Source organism: Artemia sp. Qi Xiang Cuo, chromosome 14 (assembly GCF_049724085.1).
Source record: "Artemia sp. Qi Xiang Cuo chromosome 14, ASM4972408v1, whole genome shotgun sequence".
NCBI classification, from domain to species: domain Eukaryota; kingdom Metazoa; phylum Arthropoda; class Branchiopoda; order Anostraca; family Artemiidae; genus Artemia; species Artemia sp. Qi Xiang Cuo.
In genome coordinates this window covers 8545043-8568785 of record NC_142807.1, presented here as the reverse complement: position 1 = coordinate 8568785, position 23743 = coordinate 8545043, and the positions used below count along the sequence as shown (strand labels likewise).

The 23743-nt window shown below is 33.3% G+C and overlaps 1 protein-coding gene across 1 annotated transcript in view; it reads left to right on the top strand.

Moving 5' to 3' along the window:
• The window catches only part of siz (Brefeldin-resistant Arf-GEF family protein schizo), a 373423-nt gene that overhangs the window by 116208 nt on the left and 233472 nt on the right, over positions 1-23743 (top strand). The gene's annotated exons all lie outside the window — the stretch shown is intronic.

Here is a 23743-nt window from a genome sequence, read left to right as displayed (position 1 = left end):
GTATTACGGGGACACTGATCCACTCCTGTTAAAAGTCAAAACTGAAAATGTATTGAATGATTTGTAAATTGGCAAGTACATTAGCTCAAGAATAGACTACACTAATTGGGATGAACCCCGCGACCCAGAGCTAGTGCAACGCCAGGCCCCAAATCAATTTTTAACTTTAAAATCTGAAACGGGTAGCGATCTGATATCCAGTGGTGTGTTTCCTGGGCCGAAGGTATACTGTGTGGAAACGCGACAACAAGGATATCAAACAAGTGTGCAAGGGGGTACCTACACACTTTGTAAAAAATAATTTTTTTTTGTTGTAGTTGTTTTCGTTTTTGCTTCTTTTTTTTTGTTCGACTTGATAGGAATTCTGAAACCAGTCGGTAGTTGGAATTTCTTGATGACTAAAGATTTTGTTTTTCTTCTAAAAGGCATAATATTCTCAGGGTCTTAGCTTTTGACGGATAGCATTAAACCTCAGGAAATTTATGTATTTGGAATCAGCGCACAAAGCCAATCATTTTTCAGTATCTATTATTATTAAAATTTCGGTTTTTGAGTTATGATTACTTTCGAGCTGAGTTGCACTTTACTTTCACTTTCCTTCCCAAAAACTGTTTAAAATTGGTTTTTTTTTGTTGAAGTTGTTTTCGTTTTTGCTTTTTTGTTCGACTTGATAGGAATTCTGAAACCAGTTGGTAGTTGAAATTTCTTTATGACTAAAGATTTTTGTTTTTCTTCTAAAAGGCATAATATTCTCAGGGTCTTAGCATTTGATGGATAGCATTAAACCTAAGGAAATTTATGTATTTGGAATCAGTGCATAAAGCCAATCATTTTAAGTATCTATTATTATTATTAAAATTCCGTTTTTAGAGTTACGGTTACTTTCGGGCCGAGTTGCACTTCACTTTCACTTTGTTCCCCAAAAACTGTCAGCTTTGGAAGGAAAATATGTCATTTCCGTAAAAAACTGAACTACAAAGCTTTTTGACCGTAAACTCTAATTTTTTGTAAGAAAATTATAGAAAACACATTTCTCTAGGTCAAATGTGAATCTTTGGTTAGAAAAAGCCTAACTTTGGAACGAAAATAGACCATTTCCATAAAAATGAACTATAAAGCTTTTTGACCATAAACACTAGTTTTTGTAAGAAAATTAAAATTTTTAACTAGAAATGGCTGAAAAGCGTTTTGGGGGAGATGGGTTGATGGCAGAAAGATGTCTTAGCGTAGTTATAGGGATGTCTTAGCGTAGTTATAGTGTGATAGTGGGGAGCGAATTGCTAGCGAAATACCCAAATGGATGACTTGAAAATAAAAATTTTTACGAGAAATATCTGAAAAGTGTTCTTGGGGAGATGGCTTGATGGCAGAAGGATGTCTTAGCGTAGTTATAGTGTGATATTGAGGGGGGCGAATTGCTAGCGAAAAACCCAAATGAATGAGTTGAAATAAATTTCTAACAAGAAATATCTGAAAAGTGGGGAGATGGCTTGATGGCAGAAGGATGTCTTAGCGTAGTTATAGTGTGATAGTGGGGGGGGAATTGCTAGCGAAAAACCCAAATGAATAACTTGAAAATAAAATTTTTAACGAGAAATGGTTGAAAAGTGTTTTGGGGGAGATGGGTTGATGGCAGAAGGATGTCTTAGCCTAGTTATAGGGATGTCTTAGCGTAGTTATAGTGTGTCTAGGAAGCGACTTCAATCGATAATGAATGTTAATAAAGAATTTGTTCAATTTTTTTTCATGATTTCCTGAATTAAATTTCTATATTGTGTATCCAAGAGGTGAATTCAAGAAAGAGTTTGTTACTTACTTACTTACAGTTTTTTCATAATGACATAATGACATATCCAACAACGGATGTTGATAAAGAATTTATTCATTCTGATACCTAGATTTTGTCAATGTTACTCTATGTGTCTGACAATAGATGTCTGCAAATTCATTTTCTTACATCTCCGATGTTTTAATAGACATTCTAAACGTTTGATATGCAAGCTTACTCTAAAAATAATGAACACATGACAATGTAATGCATAATATATTTTTAATGAAATAATGATATGTAGAATATTAATAAAAAAATATATTATGATACATTATTAATATCAATGATCAACTTTGGACATTTTGAATCTGTTCCATAAAATAGTTCACCATTTTCTCTCTTGATACTGTAGCTATTGTCTTCTCTTAGTTCGTAATCAGTAGAATAATCATTATTCCATTTTGAGTCATACACAATTTTTACTGGTGTGTCATCAACAGGCTCAATATGCTTTTCATCTTTGGTATTATTTGCAACTTTATGTCAATCTTGATATTGGGGGGTAACCAATCATCATTGAACACCATCTGTCTCATGAAAAAAAAAGTCCTAAATTTCTAAACTAGTGTTTAAAAGCATATCCACAATATCATTTTGCCGTGTGGTGATTAATATATCACTAAATTGTGTAAATGCATTTGGACCACAACGTAAAAGCTTCATGCAATAGTCTAATGATAGAGAATCAGTTTTCATTATATCGACAAGCATTCCCTGAGAAAGTATCTTCCTTTGAATAGACAGCTCTAGAAAATCATCATCTAGAATCAAACGTTTTTCCATAAACACTAGATTCCCCATGATTCGCTCTTTCTCAAATTTATCCATTTTTTAGAGTCCCAATACTCTCACAATCAACTTCAGACTAAACAGATTTTTTTTTCTGCTCTAAAAATATACGCTAGTCTACTATAGAAAGAAAAACCGGTCTAACCTAAATTCAACGTAACACGGCATGAAGCCAAAACGAATAGAACTTGGAAATATGACTGTTATCTGATGTATCCGATAAAAACTTCGAAAATAAATTTATTCTTTCTGGTACTTAGATTTTGTCAACTTTTTTCCGATTTATCTAAAAATTGTATATTGATATAGGATTTAATCACTCTTATACTTAGATTTTGTGAAATTCCTTTATTATCTGTTTAGGAAGTGACTTCAATCGATAATGAATGTTAATAAAGAATTTGTTCGGTTTTTTTCATAATTTCCTGAATTAAATTTCTGTATTTTGTCTCCAAGAGGTGAATTCAAGATGTTCAAAAACTTTAAAGTTAAGTTTTACGATTTTCGACCTGATACCTTAAACTAGGTATCCTTTTCCCAGACTACACTGCCTTTCTATGATGAACAACTAAAATGTTCAAAAAACTTAAAAGTTAAGGTATACCATTTTCGACGTGATATCTTAAACCAGGTAAGGTATCCTTTTCCCAGACTACAGTGCCTTTCTATGATGAACAACTAAAATGTTAAAAAAAACTTTAAAGTTAAGTTTTACCATTTTCGACCTGGTATCTTAAACTAGGTATCCTTTTCCCAGACTACACTGCATTTCTATGATGAACAACTAAAATGTTCAAAAAACTTTAAAGTTAAGTTTTACGATTTTCGACCTGATATCTTAAACTATGTATCCTTTTCCCCGACTAAACTGCCTTTCTATGATGATCAACTAAAATGTTCATTGGAATACGCAAACACCCGCCCAGACACAAAGGCAAAAAGAGTGTGAGAGATAAAAACACATACAAATACGTAGATTTAGACACAAAAAAAACGAGAAAGACATGGAGTGTACACCGCGACGGCACATACATATTGAGAGACACATGCAAAGTTGACATGCGCACACGTCTTTTTAGGTATTCTTTTCCAGACTAAACATTTCTCGTTAAAACTTTTATTTCAACTCATTCATTTGGTTTTTTCGCTAGCAATTCACCCCCCTCTATCACACTATATCTACGCTAAGACATCCCTATAACTACGCTAAGACATCCTTCTGCCATCAACCCATCTCCCCAAGAACACTTTTCAGACATTTCTCGTTAAAAATTTTATTTTCAAGTCATTCATTTGGATTTTTAGCTAGAAATTCGCTCCCCACTATCACACTTTAACTACGCTAAGACATCCCTATAACTACGCTAAGACATCCTTCTGCCATCAACCTATCTCTCCCAAAACACTTTTCAGCCATTTCTAGTTGAAATTTTTAATTTTCTTACAAAAACTAGTGTTTATGGTCAAAAAGCTTTATAGTTGAATTTTATGGAAATGTCCTATTTTCTTTCCAAAGCTGGGCTTTTTTCTAACCAAAGATTCACATTTGACCTAGAGAAATGTATTTTCTATAATTTTCTTACAAAAAATTAGAGTTTACGGTCAAAAAGCTTTATAGTTCAGTTTTTTACGGAAATGACTTATTTTCCTTCCAAAGCTGACAGTTTTTGGGGAACAAAGTGAAAGTAAAGTGCAACTCGGCCCGAAAGTAACCGTAACTCTAAAAACAGAATTTTAATAATAATAGATACTTAAAAATGATTGGCTTTGTGCGCTGATTCCAAATACATAAATTTCCTTAGGTTTAATGCTATCCATCAAAAGCTAAGACCCTGAGAATATTATGCCTTTTAGAAGAAAAACAAAAATCTTTAGTCATCAAGAAATTTCAACTACCAACTGGTTTCAGAATTCCTATCAAGTCGAACAAAAAAGCAAAAACGAAAACAACTTCAACAAAAAAAAACCAATTTTAAACAGTTTTTGGGAAACAAAGTGAAAGTAAAGTGCAACTCAGCTCGAAAGTAATCATAACTCTAAAAACGGAATTTTAATAATAATAGATACTGAAAAATGATTGACTTTGTGCGCTGATTCCAAATACATAAATATCCTTAGGTGTAATGCTTTCCGTCAAAAGCTAAGACCCTGAGAATCTTATGCCTTTTAGAAGAAAAACAAAAATCTTTAGTCATCAAGAAATTCCATCTACCAACTGGTTTCAGAATTCCTATCAAGTCGAACAAAAAAGAAGCAAAAACGAAAACAACTACAACAAAAAAAAATTATTTTCTACAAAGTGTGTAGGTACCCCCTTGCAAACTTGTTTGATATCCTTGTTATGCGTTTCCACACAGTATACCTTCGGCCCAGGAAACACACCACTGGATATCAGATCGCTACCCGTTTCAGATTTTAACATTGACAATTGATTTGGGGCCTGTCGTTTCACTAGCTCTGGGTCGCGGGGTTCATCCCAATTAGTGTAGTCTATTCGTGAGCTAATGTGCTCGCCATTTTCCAAATTATTCAATAGATTTTCAGTTTTGACTTTTAACAGGAGTGAATCAGTGTCACCGTAATACATTTGAACTTGTTTTTCAATCGGCCACTGTACCTTGCATACATTATAATAAAATTACATTATGAGTTTTTTTAGATATTTTTTTTAGATATTATAATAAAATTATATGAGTTTTTTTAGATATTTCAGTTATTGCACCCCCCCCCCTGCAATATTTTTATTTAAAACAATGTTTCTTTTATTGCGATGTAGGAGCATCACATCAAATATTTAAAAAAGCCTCTAAAGTAGAATTTTGGAAAATTTTGAGTTTGGGGAGAAGGGGGATTTCAAAAACATCTCCCCATGACATAAATTGTCCTCTAAAGTCGATTCTGATGTTTGTAGCGTTTTTAAAATATTTTAAAAAAGCCTCTAACCTAGAGTTTTGGAAAATTTTGAGTTTGGGGGAAGGGGGATTTTAAATACCTCAGATGGTTTTGAAGTGTAGTGTGTTGTTACTAGTAATAGAAGTAGTAGTAGTATTTTCATGTTTTTTTGCAAGCCATTCATAATATACCTTAAATACATTCAGATATTTTCAATTGTTGAATGTAGGCAAAACGATACTCTTAACTAAAATAATTAGAAATTGCGATAAAATGTTTGTGGAAACCCATCTCCCCCAAAACACTTTTCAGCCATTTCTAGTTAAAAATTTTATTTCAACTCATTCGTTTGGGTTTTTTCGCAAGCAATTCGGCCCACAGTACAGCACTATAAGTACTCTAAGACACCCCACTGCCATCAACCCACTACTTGTGCATTATACAGAACACATCGAAGAAGTAAAGCTATCCGTTATTAAAATTCTTTTCTTGGCGTCTACATCTCTCTTAGTATCAACTTTTTAGTATACTATAACGTTAAACTCTATTTTAAATCGACAACACTTTTCAAACGTCACTTGTGTATTTTACAGAACACATTGAAGAAGTAAAGCAAGGTCAACTCTTAAGACCATTTTATCATCGTTAACCATTTCCATAGATTGATATTGTTCCAAATTTATAATAAATAAGGTATGATTTAACAACCCCGAGGGGTTACCTTAACTGATAATCACCAATTCGCAAATGCTATACCCTTTTTTTTCTCCATCTTCATACGATCCAATTCGCAAATGTTAAACCCTTTTTTTAGAGCTACGATCGCAATGAATGGTACTCGTTATCAGAAAGAAATGTCAACTGCACAAAAAAAAAAGAAAAAAATGAAACACGCCATGCTGAATGTGTTTCAAAAACCCATCTGGTTGAAAACGTGTTTGACCACTTTATAGGTTTGCACGCTTTTTAAAATGTCCACGTGAAACTGTATTGCATATTCTTGTGAAATTCCATGTGCAATTGAAATATATAGCAATAACCAGTCTGATTGTCTTATACAATCTCGACTATACTCTCAAAACGTGTTTGACCACTTTATAGGTATAAAAGGTTTGCCAGCTTTTTAAAATGTGCACGTGAAACTGTAGTGCATATTCTTGTGCAATTCCATGTATGGTTGAAATATATAGCAATAACCAGTCTGATTGCATTATATAATCTTAATTATACTCTCAAAACGTGTTTGACCACTTTATACGTTTGCCAGCTTTTTAAAATGTGCACGTGAAACTGTAGTGTATATTCTTGTAGTCGTCAAACCTTTGCACTGTATATTCTTGCACTCGTCGAACCTTTGCACTGTATATTCTTGCACTCGTCAAACCTTTGCACTGTATATTCTTGCACTCGTCAATGCACTCGTCAAAGTACTAGATAGGTTACTACTGACGCACTTAGGGAAAAGATGGTTGGGGGGGGGGGCTATTTGCCATCAGATTACTTTTGACTCTCAAAAAGGGAGCTAGAACTTTAAATTTATAGTTATTTAAGTCCCCTCTGAAGTTTAACTCTTCCATAAGAACCTTATATGCCTCCGAACATAATTTACAATCCTTCCCCTGGGCTCTGGGGGGAGGGGGTATTATGTTGACCCTGAAGTTATGTTATCTGATTGATGGACTATTTAAAAAAATGGCTATCACAAAATTTTGATTGAATATTTTCGGGGAAAAGAAGGTATGTGTGAGGAGGGGGGGGGGTAGATGTCCTGCGTTCACTTTTAACTCTTAAAAAGGCAACTAGAACTTTGAATTTACAATCAAATGAGCCATCTCTGAAGTTTATAGACCACTCCTTAGATAAAAACCTTAAATGCCCCCGGTGCATATCTTACAACACTTGCCCACTGGCTCTGGGGAGTTGTGTCAAACCCAGAGTTTTTGTTATTTTATCTTTAAGCTATTTTGAACAAAATGGCTATCTCAAAATTTTTATTGGATGAATTTAGGGAAAAATGGCCTTGGGGGGGGGGGGGGGCTGGTAGCCTTCTGATCACTTTTGACTCTTAAAAAGAGTACTAGAAGTTCCAATTTACAATCGAATGAGCCCCCTCTGAAGTTTATGCTACCATCCCTTCAATCCCTTCGCTCAATCCTAATGAAATATACAAAAATATGTTGAAAATATAATACTGTATTAACCAAATTATGGAAACTACAGAGGTAGTTTACCCCCACCCTCTAAATGCGCAAATATATAGCTCAAATGTGTTTGTCAAAAAAAGCATCAACAAAAAAAACCGTTTTACTTAGGTTCTACTTAGATGAAGAATATTAGGTAGGGGGTATTTCCTAAAAGTACCCATATATATATATATATATATATATATATATATATATATATATATATATATATATATATATATATATATATATATATATATATATATATATATATATATATATATATATATATATATATATATATATATATATATATATATATATATATAAGTAGAAGGGGGGTACCAGCCCCACCCCTCACCCCTGCTGCCACCTATAACTTTTTTGCACCCCATATATGGGCATAGAGTCCCTAGGGAGAACACGTGGGTTATGGTTTTCTCACTGAGAATGAAAAATCAGGAATTTTCTCACTTGGAAAAACAGGAACTTTGTCACATTTATGTCTGTTTTTATGGACTTTGTCAGTGAGAATGAAAAACAGGAACTTTGTCACATTTATGTCTGTTTTCATGGATGGTTATGTGTGTTGGTCAATTTATTTGATGGTTTTATGGATTTTGTCAGTGAGAATTTGCTACTCCGAACAGGACCACGTGGTCCCGTCCGCATTTTTAATGCTGACGGGGCTCCTAATATGGACATAGAGTCCCTAGGGGAGATGGATTTCTGGGAAATTGATTGCGTAAGCGATTGGGTATTTGGAACACCTGTGCTGTCAGTCATTAATCAAATTGTTTCCAGGCAAAGTTTAATAATGTCTGACAGGTACTGTCAACATTTCTCCGGGAATAGATCCAAGTCTTTAATGTTTTTGCCTCGGAAACAACTCTTTTGGTCGAACTCCAAAGATATTAATAACCAAACACCATGGAAACAGTTCTCCAAGAAACATCTTAGCGATGAATTGTTTTAGAGCGTGAATCATGTTTCTTATTAATTTGAAATGCGTTAGCGCAGAGATGCCAAAAACAAAAGGAACACGCTGAAATTACGTTTAGGGATTATTTGGGCGAAACTGTTTTAGACAGGTTATGGAATTATTTCGGCGAAACAGTTAGAGACATTCTAAAAGATGATAATAGAAGAGAATTTGAGGGTGAAACTCTGTGGTTGTTATAATACACAAGTTCCATTGAACAGTGTCATGAGGTCCTCTACCCCAACCCCAAAGGGTTCCTATCCCCCTACCCCAACCCCAAAGGGTTCCAATCCCTCTACCCCAACCCCGAAGGAAGCCACCAGTCCTCAAAGGTCCACTGGGCTCCCAAAGGGCCCACCGGCCCTCAAGGTTCCCCCAGACCCCCTCCCCCGGGGCCCAAAGGGCCCCACCCCCCATTTGGCCCCCCAAAGGGGCCCCTCTCCCTCCATCTCCTCCCTCCTCCTCCCCTTCCCTCCCCTCCTCCCCCTCCCCTCCCCTCCTCCCCTCTCCTCCTCCCCCTCCCCCTCCCCCTCCCTCTCCTCCTCCTCCTCATCCCTCCTCCTCCTCCATCCTCCTCCTCATCCTACCTCCTCCTCCCCTCCTCCTCCCCTCCCCTCTCCCCTCCCCTTCCCTCCCCCATTTTTTTTACTTTTTTTGTGCATTGAGACACAGAACGAGCCCCTCCCCCGGCCCCTCCCCCCCTCCAAAGGTCTGATTTTTCAAAGTTCATTTTGAATTTTCTTCGTTGAAATGCAAGAGTTGGAATATTTCAGTAGTGTTTTGTCGTGGTTTACCGTGTCACAGTTACATTTTCATGATTTTTCAAAGTTCATTTGGAATTTCTTTCATTGAAATGCAAGAGTGAGAATATTTCAGTAGCGTTTTGTCGTGGTTTACCATGTCACAGTTACATTCCCTTGATTTTTCAAAGTTCATTTTCGATTTCCTTCGTTGAAATACAAGAGTTGGAATATTTCAGTAGTGTTTTGTCATGGTTTACCTTGTCACAGTTACATTCTCTTAATTTTTCAAAGTTCATTTTGAATTTATATCGTTGAAATGCAAGAGTTGGAATATTTCAGTAGTGTTTTGTCGTGGTTTACCTTATCACACTTACATTTTCATGATTTTTCAAAGTTCATTTTGAATTTCTTCCATTGAAATGCAAGATTTGAAATATTTCAGTAATGTTTTGTTGTAGTTTACCTTTTCACAGTTACATTTTCTTTATTTTTCAAAGTTCATTTTTTATTTCTTTCTTTGAAATGCAAGAGTTGGAATATTTCAGTAGCGTTTTGTTGTTTTTTATTTTGACACAGTTACATTTTCTTAATTTTTCAAAGTTCATTTCGGTTTTCTTTAGTTGAAATGCAAGAGTTGGAATATTTCAGTAGTGTTTTCTCGTGGTTTACCTTGTCACAGTTACATTCGCTTGATTTTTCAAAGTTCATTTTGATTTTCTTTCATTGAAATGCAAGATTTGGAATATTTCAGTAGTGTTTTGTTGAGGTTTACCTTGTCACAGTTAAATTCCCTTGATTTTTCAAAGTTCATTTTGGATTTCTTTCATTGAAATGCAAGAGTTGGAATATTTCAGTAGTGTTTTGTCGTGGTTTACCTTGTCACAGTTACATTTTCTGGATTTTTCAAAGTTCATTTCGGTTTTCTTTCATTGAAATGCAAGAGTTGTAATATTTCAAAAGTGTTTTGTCGTGGTTTACCTTGTCACAGTTACATTTTCTTGATTTTTCAAAGTTCATTTCGGTTTTCTTTCATTGAAATGCAAGAGTTGGAATATTTCAGAAGCGTTTTGTCGTGGTTAACCTTGTCACAGTTACATTCTCTTGATTTTTCAAAGTTCATTTTCAATTTCTTTCGTTGAAATGCTAGAACTGGAATATTTCAGTAGTGTTTGCTTGGGGTTTACCTTGTCACAGTTACATTGTCTGGATTTTTCAAAGTTCATTTCGTTTTTCTTTCATTGAAATGCAAGAGTTTGAATATTTCTGTAGTGTTTTGTCGTGGTTTACCATGTCACAGTTACATTCCCTTGATTTTTCAAAGTTTATTTTCAATTTCTTTCATTGAAATGCAAGAGTGAGAATATTTCAGTAGCGTTTTGTCGTGGTTTACCTTGTCACAGTTATATTCACTTGATTTTTCAAAGTTCATTTTCGATTTCATTCTTTGAAATGCACGAGTTGGAATATTTCAGTAGTGTTTTCTCGTGGTTTACCATGTCACAGTTACATTCTCTTGATTTTTCAAAGTTCATTTTCGATTTCCTTCGTTGAAATGCAAGAGTTGGAATATTTCAGTAGTGTTATGCTGTGGTTTACCTTGTCACAGTTACATTTTCTTGTTCTTTCAAAGTTCATTTTGTATTTCTTTCGTTGAAATGCAAGAGTTGGAATATTTCAGAAATGTTTTGTCGTGGTTTACCTTGTCACAGTTACATTTTCTTGATTTTTAAAAGTTGCACTTGGAATTTCTTCCATTGAAATGCAAGAGTTGGAATATTTCAGTAGTGTTTGGTTGTGGTTTACCTTGTCACAGTTACATTTTCTTGTTCTTTCAAAGTTCATTTTGAATTTCTTTCGTTGAAATGGAAGAGTTGGAATATTTCAGAAGTGTTTTGTCGTGATTTACCTTGTCACAGCTACATTTTCTTGATTTTTAAAAGTTCATTTTGAATTCCTTTCATTGAAATGCAAGAGTTGGAATATTTCAGTAGTGTTTTGTCGTAATTTACCTTGTCACTGATACATTCTCTTGATTTTTCAAAGTTCATTTAGGTTTTCTTTCATTGAAATGCAAGAGTTGGAATATTTCAGCAGTGTTTTGTCGTGTTTTTCCTTGTCACAGTTACATTTTCTTGATTTTTCAAAGTTCATTTTGAATTTTTTTCGTTGAAATGCAAGAGTTGGAATATTTCAGTAGTGTTTTGTTGTGGTTTACTTTGTCACAGTTACATTCTATTAATTTTTCAAAGTTCATTTTGGATTTATTTCGTTTAAATGCAATAGTTGGAATATTTCAGTAGTGTTTTGTTGTGGTTTACCTTGTAAGAGTTACATTCTCTTGATTTTTCAAAGTTCATTTTGAATTTCTTTCATTGAAATGCATGAGTGGGATTATTTCAGTAGTGTTTTGTCATGGTTTAACTTGTCACAGTTACATTCTCTTAATTTTTCAAAGTTCATTTTGAATTTCTATCATTGAAATTCAAGAGATGGAATATTTCAGTAGTGTTTTGTTATGGTTTAACTTGTCACAGTTACATAATCTTGATTTTTCAAATTTCATTTTGAATTTCTATCGTTGAAATGCAAGAGTTGGAATATTTCAGTAGTGTTTTGTCGTGGTTTACCTTTTCACAGTTACATTCCCTTGATTTTTCAAAGTTCATTTGGAATTTCTTCCATTGAAATGCAAGAGTTGGAATATTTCAGTATTGTTTTGTCGTGGTTTACCTTGTCACAGTTACATTTTCTGGATTTTTCAAAGTTCATTTCGGTTTTCTTTCATTGAAATGCAAGAGATGGAATATTTCAGTAGTGTTTTGTTGTGGTTTACCTTGTCACAGTTACATTTTCTTGATTTTTAAAAGTTCATTTAGGTTTTCTTTCATTGAAATGCAAGAGTTGTAATATTTCAGTAGTGTTTTGTCTTGGTTTACCTTGTCACAGTTACATTCGCTTGATTTTTCAAAGTTCATTTTGGATTTCTTTATTTGAAATGCAAGAGTTGGATTATTTCAGAAGCATTTTGTCATGGTTTACCTTGTCAAAGCTACATTCACTTGATTTTTCAAAGTTCATTTTGGATTTCTTTCATTGAAATGCAAGAGTTTGATTATTTCAGTAGTGTTTTGTATTGGTTTACCTTGTCATATTTAAATTTTCTTGATTTTTAAAAGTTAATTTAGGTTTTCTTTCATTGAAATGCAAGAGTTGGAATATTTCAGTAGTGTTTTGTCGTGGTTTACCTTGTCACAGTTACATTCTCTTGATTTTTCAAAGTTCATTTTGGATTTCTTTCGTTGAAATGCAAGAGTTAGAATATTTCAGTAGAGTTTTGTCGTGGTTTACCTTGTCACAGTTACATTCCCTTGATTTTTCAAAGTTCATTTTGGATTTCTTTCGTTGAAATGCAAGAGTTGGAATATTTCAGTAGTGTTTTGTTGTGGTTTACCTTGTCACAGTTACATTCTCTTGATTTTTCAAAGTTCATTTTCGATTTCGTTCGTTGAAATGCAAGAGTTTGAATATTTCAGTAGTGTTTTGCTGTGGTTTACCTTGTCACAGTTACATTCTATTAATTTTTCAATGTTCATTTTGGATTTTTTTCATTGAAATGCAAGAGTTGGAATATTTCATTAGCGTTTTGTAGTGGTTTACCTTGTCAGAGTTACATTTTCTTGATTTTTAAAAGTTCATTTCGAATTTCTTTCTTTGAATTACATGAGTTGGATTATTTCAGTAGTGGTTGATTGTGGTTGTCCGTTTCACAGTTACATTTTCTTGTTTTTTCAATGTTAATTTTGATTTTATTTCAATGAAATGAATGAATGAGAATATTACTGAATCGTTTGTCTTGGTTTAAATTGTCACAGTTATATTTTCTTGATGTTTCAAAGTTCATTTCGTTTTTTTTTCATTGAAATGCAAGAGTTGGAATATTTCAGTAGTTTTTTTTCGTGGTTTTCATTGTCACAGTTACATTTTCTTGATTTTTCAAAGTTCATTTTGAATTTCTTTCGTTGAAATGCAAGAGTTGGAATATTTCAGTAGTGTTTTGTCATGGTTTACTTTGTCACAGTTACATTCTCTTGATTTTTCAAAGTTCGTTTTGAATTTCTTTCGTTGAATTGCAAGAGTTGGAATATTTCAGTAGCGTTTTGTCGTGGTTTACCTTGTCACAGTTACATTCTCTTGATTTTTCAAAGTTCATTTTGAATTTCTTTCATTGAAATGCAAGAGGTGGAATATTTCAGTAGTGTTTTGTCGTGGTTTACCTTGTCACAGTTACATTCTCTTGATTTTTTAAATTTCATTTTGTATTTTTATCTTTGAAATGAAAGAGTTGGAATATTTCAGTAGTGTTTGGTTGTGGTTTACCTTTTCACAGTTACATTTTTATGATTTTTCAAAGTTCATTTCGGTTTTCTTTCATTGAAATGCAAGAGTGGGATTATTTCAGTAGTGTTTTGTGGTGTTTTACCATGTCACAGTTAAATTCTCTTGATTTTTCAAAGTTCAATTTGTATTCCTTTCGTTGAAATGCAAGAGTTGGAATATTTCAGTAGTGTTTTGTCGTGGTTTACTTTGTCATAGTTACATTCTCTTAATTTTTCAAAGTTCATTTTGAATTTTTATCGTTGAAATGCAAGAGTTGGAATATTTCAGTAGTGTTTTGTTGTAGTTTACCCTGTCAAGGTTACATTCTCTTAATTTTTCAAAGTTCATTTTGAATTTCTTTCATTGAAATGCAAGAGTTGGAATATTTCAGTAGTGTGTTGTCATGCTTTACCATGTCACAGTTATATTATCTTGATTTTTCGAAGTTCATTTTGAATTTCTTTTGTTGAAATGCAAGAATTGGAATATTTCAGTAGTGTTTTGTTGTGGTTTACCTTGTCACAGTTACATTTTCTTGATTTTTCAAAGTTCATTTCGGTTTTCTTTCATTGAAATACAAGAGTTGGAATATTTCAGTAGTGTTTTGTCGTGGTTTACCTTGTCACAGTTACATTCGCTTGATTTTTCAAAGTTCATTTTGGATTTCTTTAGTTGAAATGCAAGAGTTGGAATATTTCAGAAGCGTTTTGTCGTGGTTTACCTTGTCACAGTTATATTCTCTTAATTTTTCAAAGTTCATTTTGAATTTTTTTCGTTGAAATGAAAGAGTGGGATTATTTCAGTAGTGTTTTGTCGTGGTTTAACATGTCACAGTTACATTCCCTTGATTTTTCAATGTTCATTTTCAATTTCTTTCATTGAAATGCAAGAGTTGGAATATTTCAGTAGTGTTTTGTCGTGGTTTACTTTGTCATAGTTACATTCTCTTAATTTTTCAAAGTTCATTTTTAATTTCTATCGTTGAAATGCAAGAGTTGGAATATTTAAGTAGTGTTTTGTTGGGGTTTACATTGTCACAGTTACATTGTCTTTATTTTTCAAAGTTCATTTCGGTTTTCTTTCATTGAAATGCAAGAGTTGGAACATTTCAGTAGTGCTTTGTCATGGTTTACCGTGTCACAGTTACATTATCTTGATTTTTCAAAGTTCATTTTGAATTTCTTTCATTGAAATGCAAGAGTGAGAATATTTCAGTAGCGTTTTGTCGTGGTTTACCTTGTCACAGTTACATTCTCTTGATTTTTCAAAGTTGATTTTGGATTTCTTTCGTTGAAATGCAAGAGCTTGAATATTTCAGTAGCGTTTTGTTGTGGTTTACCATGTCACAGTTACATTCCCTTGATTTTTCAAAGTTCATTTTCGATTTCCTTCGTTGAAATGCGAGAGTTGGAATATTTCAGTAGTGTTCTGTTGTGGTTTACCTTGTCACAGTTACATTCTATTAATTTTTCAAAGTTCATTTTGGATTTCTTTCATTGAAATGAAAGAGTTGGAATATTTCAGTAGTGTTTTGTTGTGGTTTACCTTGTCACAGTTACATTTTCTTGTTTTTTCAAAGTTCATTTTGAATTTCTTTCGTTGAAATGCAAGAGTTGGAATATTTCAGTAGTGTTTTGTCGTGGTTTACCTTGTCACAGTTACATTTTCTTGTTTTTTCAAAGTTCATTTTGAATTTCTTTCATTGAAATGCAAGTTGGAATATTTCAGTAGTGTTTTGTCGTGGTTTTCCTTGTCACAGTGACATTTTCTTGATTTTTAAATGTTCATTTATTATTTCTTTCGTCGAAATGCAAGAGTTGGAATATTTCAGAAGCGTTTTGTCGTGGTTTACCTTGTCACAGTTACATTCTCTTGATTTTTCAAAGTTCATTTTGAAATTCTTTCATTGAAATGCAAGAGTGGGATTATTACAGTAGTGTTTTGTCATGGTTTACCTTGTCACAGTTACATTCTCTTAATTTTTCAAAGTTCATTTTGAATTTATATCGTTGAAATGCAAGAGTTGGAATATTTTAGTAATGTTTTTTCATGGTTTACCTTGTCACAGTTACATTCTCTTAATTTTTCAAAGTTCATTTTGAATTTCTATCGTTGAAATGCAAGAGTTGGAATATTTCAGTAGTGTTTTGTCGTGGTTTACCTTTTCACAGTCCTAACCAAACTTGATATAGCCTAACCTAACCTAACATAACAAAAATAAAGAAAAAATTTAAGTGTGACAAGGTAAACCACAAGAAAAAACTACTGAAATATTCAAACTCTTGCATTTCAATGAAAGAAATCCAAAATGAACTTTGAAAAAGCAAGAGAATGTATGTATGACAAGGTAAACCACGACAAAACACTACTGAAATATTCCAACTCTTGCATTTCAACTAATGAAATCCAAAACGAACTGAAAAATCAAAAGGATTTGAATATGACAAAGTAAACCACAACAAAAAACTACTGAAATATTTAAACTATTGGATTTCAATGAATGAAAACCAAAATGAACTTTGAAAAATCAAGGGAATGTAACCGTGACATGGTAAAACAGGACAATACACTACTGAAATAATCCCACTCTTTCATTTCAATGAAATAAGTTCAAAATGAACTTTGACAAATCAAGAGAATATAACTGTGACAAGGTAAACCATGACAAAACTCTTCTGAAATATTCCAACTCTTGCATTTCAACTAAAGAATTACAAAATGAACTTTGAAAAATCAACAGAATATAACTGTGACCAGGTAAACCACGAGAAAAAACTACTGAAATATTCCAACTCTTGCATTTCAATGAAAGAAAAACTAAATGAACTTTGAAAAATAAAGAAAATGTAACTGTGGCAATGTAAACCAGCACAAAACACTACTGAAATATTCCAACTCTTGCATTTCAAAGAAAGAAATTCTAAATGAACTTTGAAAAATCAAGAGAATGTAACTGTGACAAGGTAAACCACGACAAAACACTACTGAAATATTCCAACTCTTGCATTTCTATGGAATAAATTCAAAATGAACTTTTAAAAATCAAAAGAATGTAACAATGACAAGGTAAGCCACCAAAAAACACTACTAAAATATTCCAACTCTTACATTTCAACGATAAAAATTAAAAATGAACTTTGAAAAATAAAGATAATGTAACTATGACAAAGTAACCCAAGACAAAACACTACTGAAATATTCAAACTCTTGCATTTCAATGAAAGAAATTAAAAATGAACATTGAAAAATCAAGGGGATGTAATTGTGACATGTTAAACCACTACGAAACACTACTGAAATAATCCCACTCTTTCATTTCAAAGGATGAAATTCAAAATTAACTTTGAAAAATTAAGAGAATATAACTTTGACAAGGTAAACCACTACAAAACGGTTCTGAAATATTCCAACTCTTTCATTTCAACTAAAGAAATACAAAATTAACATTTAAAAATCAAGAGACTTTAACTGTGACAAGGTAAACCACGACAAAACACTACTGAAATATTCCAACTCTTGTATTTCAATGAAAGAAAACCGAAATGAACTTTGAAAAATAAAGAAAATGTAACAGTGACGATTTAAACCACAACGACCCCCTCCAAAATTATTCCCAGTCTTTAATTTAAACGGAATAAAGTGTAAATGAACTTTGAAAAACTAAGAGAATGTAACTGTGACATGGTACACCATTACAAAACACTACTGACATATTCATACTATTTAGTTTCTATTTAAGAAATCAAAAATAAAATTTGAAAAATCAATTAAATGTAAAATTGACAGGATAAACTACAACAAAACACTACTGAAATATTCTAACACTTGCATTTCAACGATAGAAATTCAAAATGAACTTTGAAAAATTAAGAGAGTGTAACTGTGACAAAGTAAACCACGACAAAACACTACTGAAATATTCCAACTCTTGCATTTCAATGAAAGAAATTCAAAATGAACTTTGAAAAATCAAGGGAATGTAACTGTGGCATGGTATACCACGACAAAACGCTTCTGAAATATTCCAACTCTTGCATTTCAACTAAAGAAATCCAAAATGAACTTTGAAAAATCAAGGGAATGTAACTGTGGCATGGTAAACCACGACAAAACACTACTGAAATAATCCCACTCTTTCATTTCAACGACAGAAAACCGAAATGAACTTTGAAAAATCAAGAAAATGTAACTGTGACAAGGTAAACCACAACAAAACACTACTGAAATATTCCAACTCTTGCATTTCAACGAAAGAAATTCAAAATGAAATTTGAAAAATCATGAAAATGTAACTCTGACAAGGTAAACCACAACAAAACACTACTGAAATATTCCAACTCTTGCATTTAAATGAAAGAAATTCAAAATGAACTTTGAAAAATCAAGAAAATGTAACTGTGACAATTTAAAACACGACAAAACACTATTGAAATATTCAAACTCTTGCATTTCAACGAAAGAAATTCAAAATGATCTTTGAAAAATCAAGAGAATCTAACTGTGACAAGGTAAACCACGACAAAACACTACTGAAATATTCCGACTCTTACATTTCAATGAAAGAAATTCAAAATGAACTTTGAAAAATCAAGAAAATGTAACTGTGACAAGGAAAACCACGACAAAACACTACTGAAATATTCCAACTCTTGCATTTCAATAAAAGAAAACCGAAATGAACTTTGAAAAATCAAGAAAATGTAACTGTGACAAGGTAAACCACGACAAAACATTACTGAAATATTCCAACTCTTGCATTTCAATGAAAGAAATTCAAAATGAACTTTGAAAAAACAAGAAAATGTAACTGTGACAAGGTAAATCACGACAAAACACTACTGTAACAATCCCACTCTTGCAATTCAATTGTAGAAATCCGAAATGAACATCGAAAAAACAAGAAAATGTAACTCTGACATGGTAAACCACAACAGAACGCTACTGAAATATTCCAACTCTTGCATTTCAATGAAAGAAATCCAAAATGAACATTGAAAAATTAATAGAATGCAACTGTGACAAGGTAAACCACAGCAGAACACTACTGAAATATTCCAACTCTTGCATTTCAACGACGGAAATCAAAAATGAACTTTGAAAAATCAAGGGAATGTAACTGTGACATGGTAAACCACGAGAAAACACTACTGAAATATTCCAACTCTTACATTTCTACGAAAGAAAACCAAAATGAACTTTGAAAAATCAAGTGAATGTAACTGTGTCAAGGTAAACCACGACAAAACGCTACTGAAATATTCTCACTCTTGCATTTCAACGAAAGAAATTTAAAATTAACTTTTAAAAATCAAGATAATTTAACTTTGACAAGGAAAACCACTACAAATCACTACTGAAATATTCCAACTCTTGCATTTCAATGAAAGAAATCCAAAATAAACTTTGAAAAATCCAGAAAATTTAACTGTGAGAAGGTAAACCACGACAAAACACTACTGAAATATTCCAACTCTTGCATTTCAATGAAAGAAATTCAAAATGAACTTTTAAAAATCAAGGGAATGTAACTGTGACATAGTAAACCATGACAAAACGCTTCTGAAATAATCCAACTCTTGAATTTCAACTAATGAAATACAAAATGAACTTTGAAAACTCAAGCGAATTTAAATGTGAAAATGTAAACCACGACACAACACTACTTAAATATTCCAACTCTTTAATTTCACCGAAATAAAACCGAAATGAACTTTGAAAAATCAAGAAAATGTAACTGTGACAAGGTAAACCACGACAAAACACTACTGAAATATTCCATCTCTTGCATTTCAATGAAAGAAAACCGAAATGAACTTTGAAAAATCCAGAAAATGTAACTGTGACAAGGTAAACCACGAAAAAACAATACTGAAATATTCCAACTCTTGCATTTCAATGGAAGAAATTCCAAATGAACTTTGAAAAATCATGTGAATGTAACTGTGAAAAGGTAAACCACGACTAAACACTACTGAAATAGTCCAACTCTTGCATTTCAACTAAATAAATTAAAAATGAACTTTGAAAAATTAAGAGAATGTAACTGTGGCAAGGTAAACCATGAAAAAACACTACTAAAATAGTCAAACTCTTGCATTTCATCTAATGAAATTAAAAATTAAATTTTAAAAATCAAGAGAAAGTAAATGTTACAAGTTAAACCATAACAAAACACTACTGAAATAATCCAACTCATTCATTTCAATGAAAGAATTTCAAAATGAACTTTGAAAAATCAAGAGAACGTAACTGTGACTAGGTAAACCACAACAAAACACTACTGAAATATTCCAACTCTTGCATTTCAAGGAAAGAAATTCAAAATGAACTTTGAAAAATCAAAAGAATATAACTGTGACAAGGTAAACGACGACAAAACACTACTGAAATATTCCAACTCTTGCATTTCAACGAAAGAAATTCAAAATGAACTTTCAAAAATCAAAAGAATGTAACTGTGACAAGGAAAACCACGAAAAAAAACTACTGAAATATTCAAGCTCATGCATTTAAATAAAAGAAATAAGGAATGAACTTTTAAAAAAAAAGAAAATATAACTGTGACAAGGTGAAACACGACAAAACACTACTGTAATAATCCCACTCATGCATTTCAATGAAAGAAATTCAAAGTGCAACTTTGAAAAAACAAGAAAATGTAACTGTGACATGGTAAACCACTACAAAACGTTTCTGAAATAGTCCAACTCTTGCATTTCAACGAAAGAAATTCAAAATGAACTTTGGAAGAACAAGAAAATGTAACTGTGACAAGGTAAACCACATCAAAACACTACTGAAATATTCCAACTCTTGCATGTCAATGAAAGAAATACAAAATGAACTTTGAAAAATCAATAGAATGTAACTGTGACAAGGTAAACCACAACAAAACACTACTGAAATAATCCAACTCTTGCATTTCAACGAAGGAAATCCAAAATGAACTTTGAAAAATCAAGGGAATGTAACTGTGACAAGGTAAACCACGAGAAAACACTACTGAAATATTCCAACTCTTGCATTTCAACGAAGGAAATCCAAAAAGAACTTTGAAAAATCAATGTAATGTCACTGTGTCATTGTAAACCACGACAAACCTATTCTGAAATAATCTCACTCATGCATTTAAACGAAAGAAATACAAAATGAACTTTGAAAAATCAAGAGAATGTAAATGTGACAAAGTAAATAACAAACAAACACTACAGAAATATTCCAACTATTGCATTTCAATGAAGGAAATCCGAAACGAACTTTGAAAAATCCATAGAATGTAAGTATGACAAGGTAAAGGACGAGAAAACACTACTGAAATATTCCAACTCTTGCATTTCAATTAAAGAAATTCAAAATGAACTTTGAAAAATCAAGAAAATATAACTGTGACAAGGTAAACCACGACAAAACTCTTCTGAAATATTCCAACTCTTGCATTTCAACTAAAGAAATCCAAAATGAACTTTGTAAAATTAAGAGAATGTAACTGTGACAAGGTAAACCACGACAAAACACTACTTAAATATTCCAACTCTTGCATTTCAATGAAAGAAAACCTAAATGAACTTTGAAAAATCCAGAAAAGTTAACTGTGACATGTTAAAACACGACAAAACACTTCTGAAATATTCCAACTCTTGCATTTCAATGAAAGAAAACCGAAATGAACTTTGAAAAATCAAGAAAATGTAACTGTGACAAGGTAAACCACGAAAAAAAACTACTGAAATATTCCAACTCTTGCATTTCAATGAAAAAAATTCAAAATGAACTTTGAAAAATAAAGGGAATTTAACTGTGACAAGGTAAACCTCAAAAAAACACTACTGAAATATTCCAAATCTTGCATTTCAATGAAAGAAATTCAAAATGAACTTTGAAAAATCAAGCGAATGTAACTGTGACAAGGTAAACCACGAGAAAACACTACTGAAATATTCCAACTCTTGCATTTCTACTAAAGAAAACCTAAATGAACTTTGAAAAATCAAGACAATGTAACTGTGTCAAAATAAAACACGACAAAACGCTACTGAAATATTCCAGCTCTTTCATTTCAAGGAAAGAAATTCAAAATGAACTTTGAAAAATCATGAAAATGTAACTGTGACAAGGTAAACCACAACAAAACACTACTGAAATATTCCAACTCTAGCATTTCAATGGAAGAAATTCCAAATGAACTTTGAAAAATCAAGAAAATGTAAGTGTGATAAGGTAAACCACAACAAAACACTACTGAAATATTCCAAATCTTGCATTTCAACGAAAGAAATTCAAAATGAACTTTGAAAAATTAAGAGAATGTAACTGTGACATGGTAAACCACGACAAAACACTACTGAAATATTCCAACTCTTGCATTTCAACGAAGGAAATCGAAAATGAACTTTGAAAAATCAAGGGAATGTAACTGTGACAAGGTAAACCACGACAAAACACTACTGAAATATTCTAACTCTTGCATTTCAACGAATGAAATTCAAAATAAACATTGAAAAATCAAGAGAATGTAACTGTGACAAGGTAAATCACGACAAAACACTACTGAAATATTCCAACTCTTGCATTTCAATGAAAGAAATCCAAAATGAACTTTGAAAAATCAGACCTTTGGAGGGGGAGGGGGTGGAGGGGCCGGGGGCGGGGCACGTTCTGTGTCTCAATGCACAAAAAAAGTATAAAAAATGGGGGAGGGAAGGGGAGGGGAGGGGAGGGGAGGAGGAGGGGAGGAGGAGGTGGGAGGAAGAAGAGGAGTGAGGAGGAGGAGGAGGGGGAGGGGGAGGAGGAGGAGGGGGAGGGGGAGGAGGGGGAGGAGGAGGGGAGGGAGGGGAAGGGGAGAAGGAGGGAGGAGATGGAGGGAGAGGGGCCCCTTTGGGGGGCCAAAGGGGGGTGGGGCCCTTTGGGCCCCGGGGGGGGGGGGTCTGGGGGAACCTTGAGGGCCGGTGGGCCCTTTGGGAGCCCAGTGGACCTTTGAGGACCGGTGGCTTCCTTAGGGGTTGGGGTTGTGGGTTTGGAACCCTTTGGGGTTGGGGTAGGGGGATTGGAACCGTTTGGGGTTGGGGTAGAGGACCTCATGACACTGTTCAATGGAACTTGTGTATTATAACGACCACAGAGTTTCACCCTCAAATTCTCTTCTATAATCATCTTTTAGAATGTCTCTAACTGTTTCGCCGAAATAATTCCATAACCTGTCTAAAACAGTTTCGCCCAAATAATCCCTAAACGTAATTTCAGCGTGTTCCTTTTGTTTTTGGTATCTCTGCGCTGACGCATTTCAAATTAATAAGCAACCTGATTCCCGCGCTAAAACAATTCATCGCTAAGATGTTTCTTGGAGAACTGTTTCCATGGCGTTTGGTTATTAATATCTTTGGAGTTCGACCAAAAGAGTTGTTTCCGAGGCAAAGACATTAATGACTTGGATCTATTCCTGGAGAAATGTTGACAGTACCTGTCAGACATTATTAAACTATGCCTGGAAACAATTTGATTAATGACTGACAGCACAGGTGTTCCAAATTCCCAATCGATTACGCAATCAATTTCTCAGAAATCCATCTCCCCTAGGGACTCTATGTCCATATTAGGAGCCCCGTCAGCATTAAAAATGCGGACGGGACCACGTGGTCCTGTTCGGAGTAGCAAATTCCCACTGACAAAATCCATAAAACCATCAAATAAATTGACCAACACACATAACCATCCATGAAAACAGACATAAATGTGACAAAGTTCCTGTTTTTCATTCTCACTGACAAAGTCCATAAAAACAGACATAAATGTGACAAAGTTCCTGTTTTTCCAAGTGAGAAAATTCCTGATTTTTCATTCTCAGTGAGAAAACCATAAACCACGTGTTCTCCCTAGGGACTCTATGCCCATATATGGGGTGCAAAAAAGTTATAGGTGGCAGCAGGGGTGAGGAGTGGGGCTGGTACCC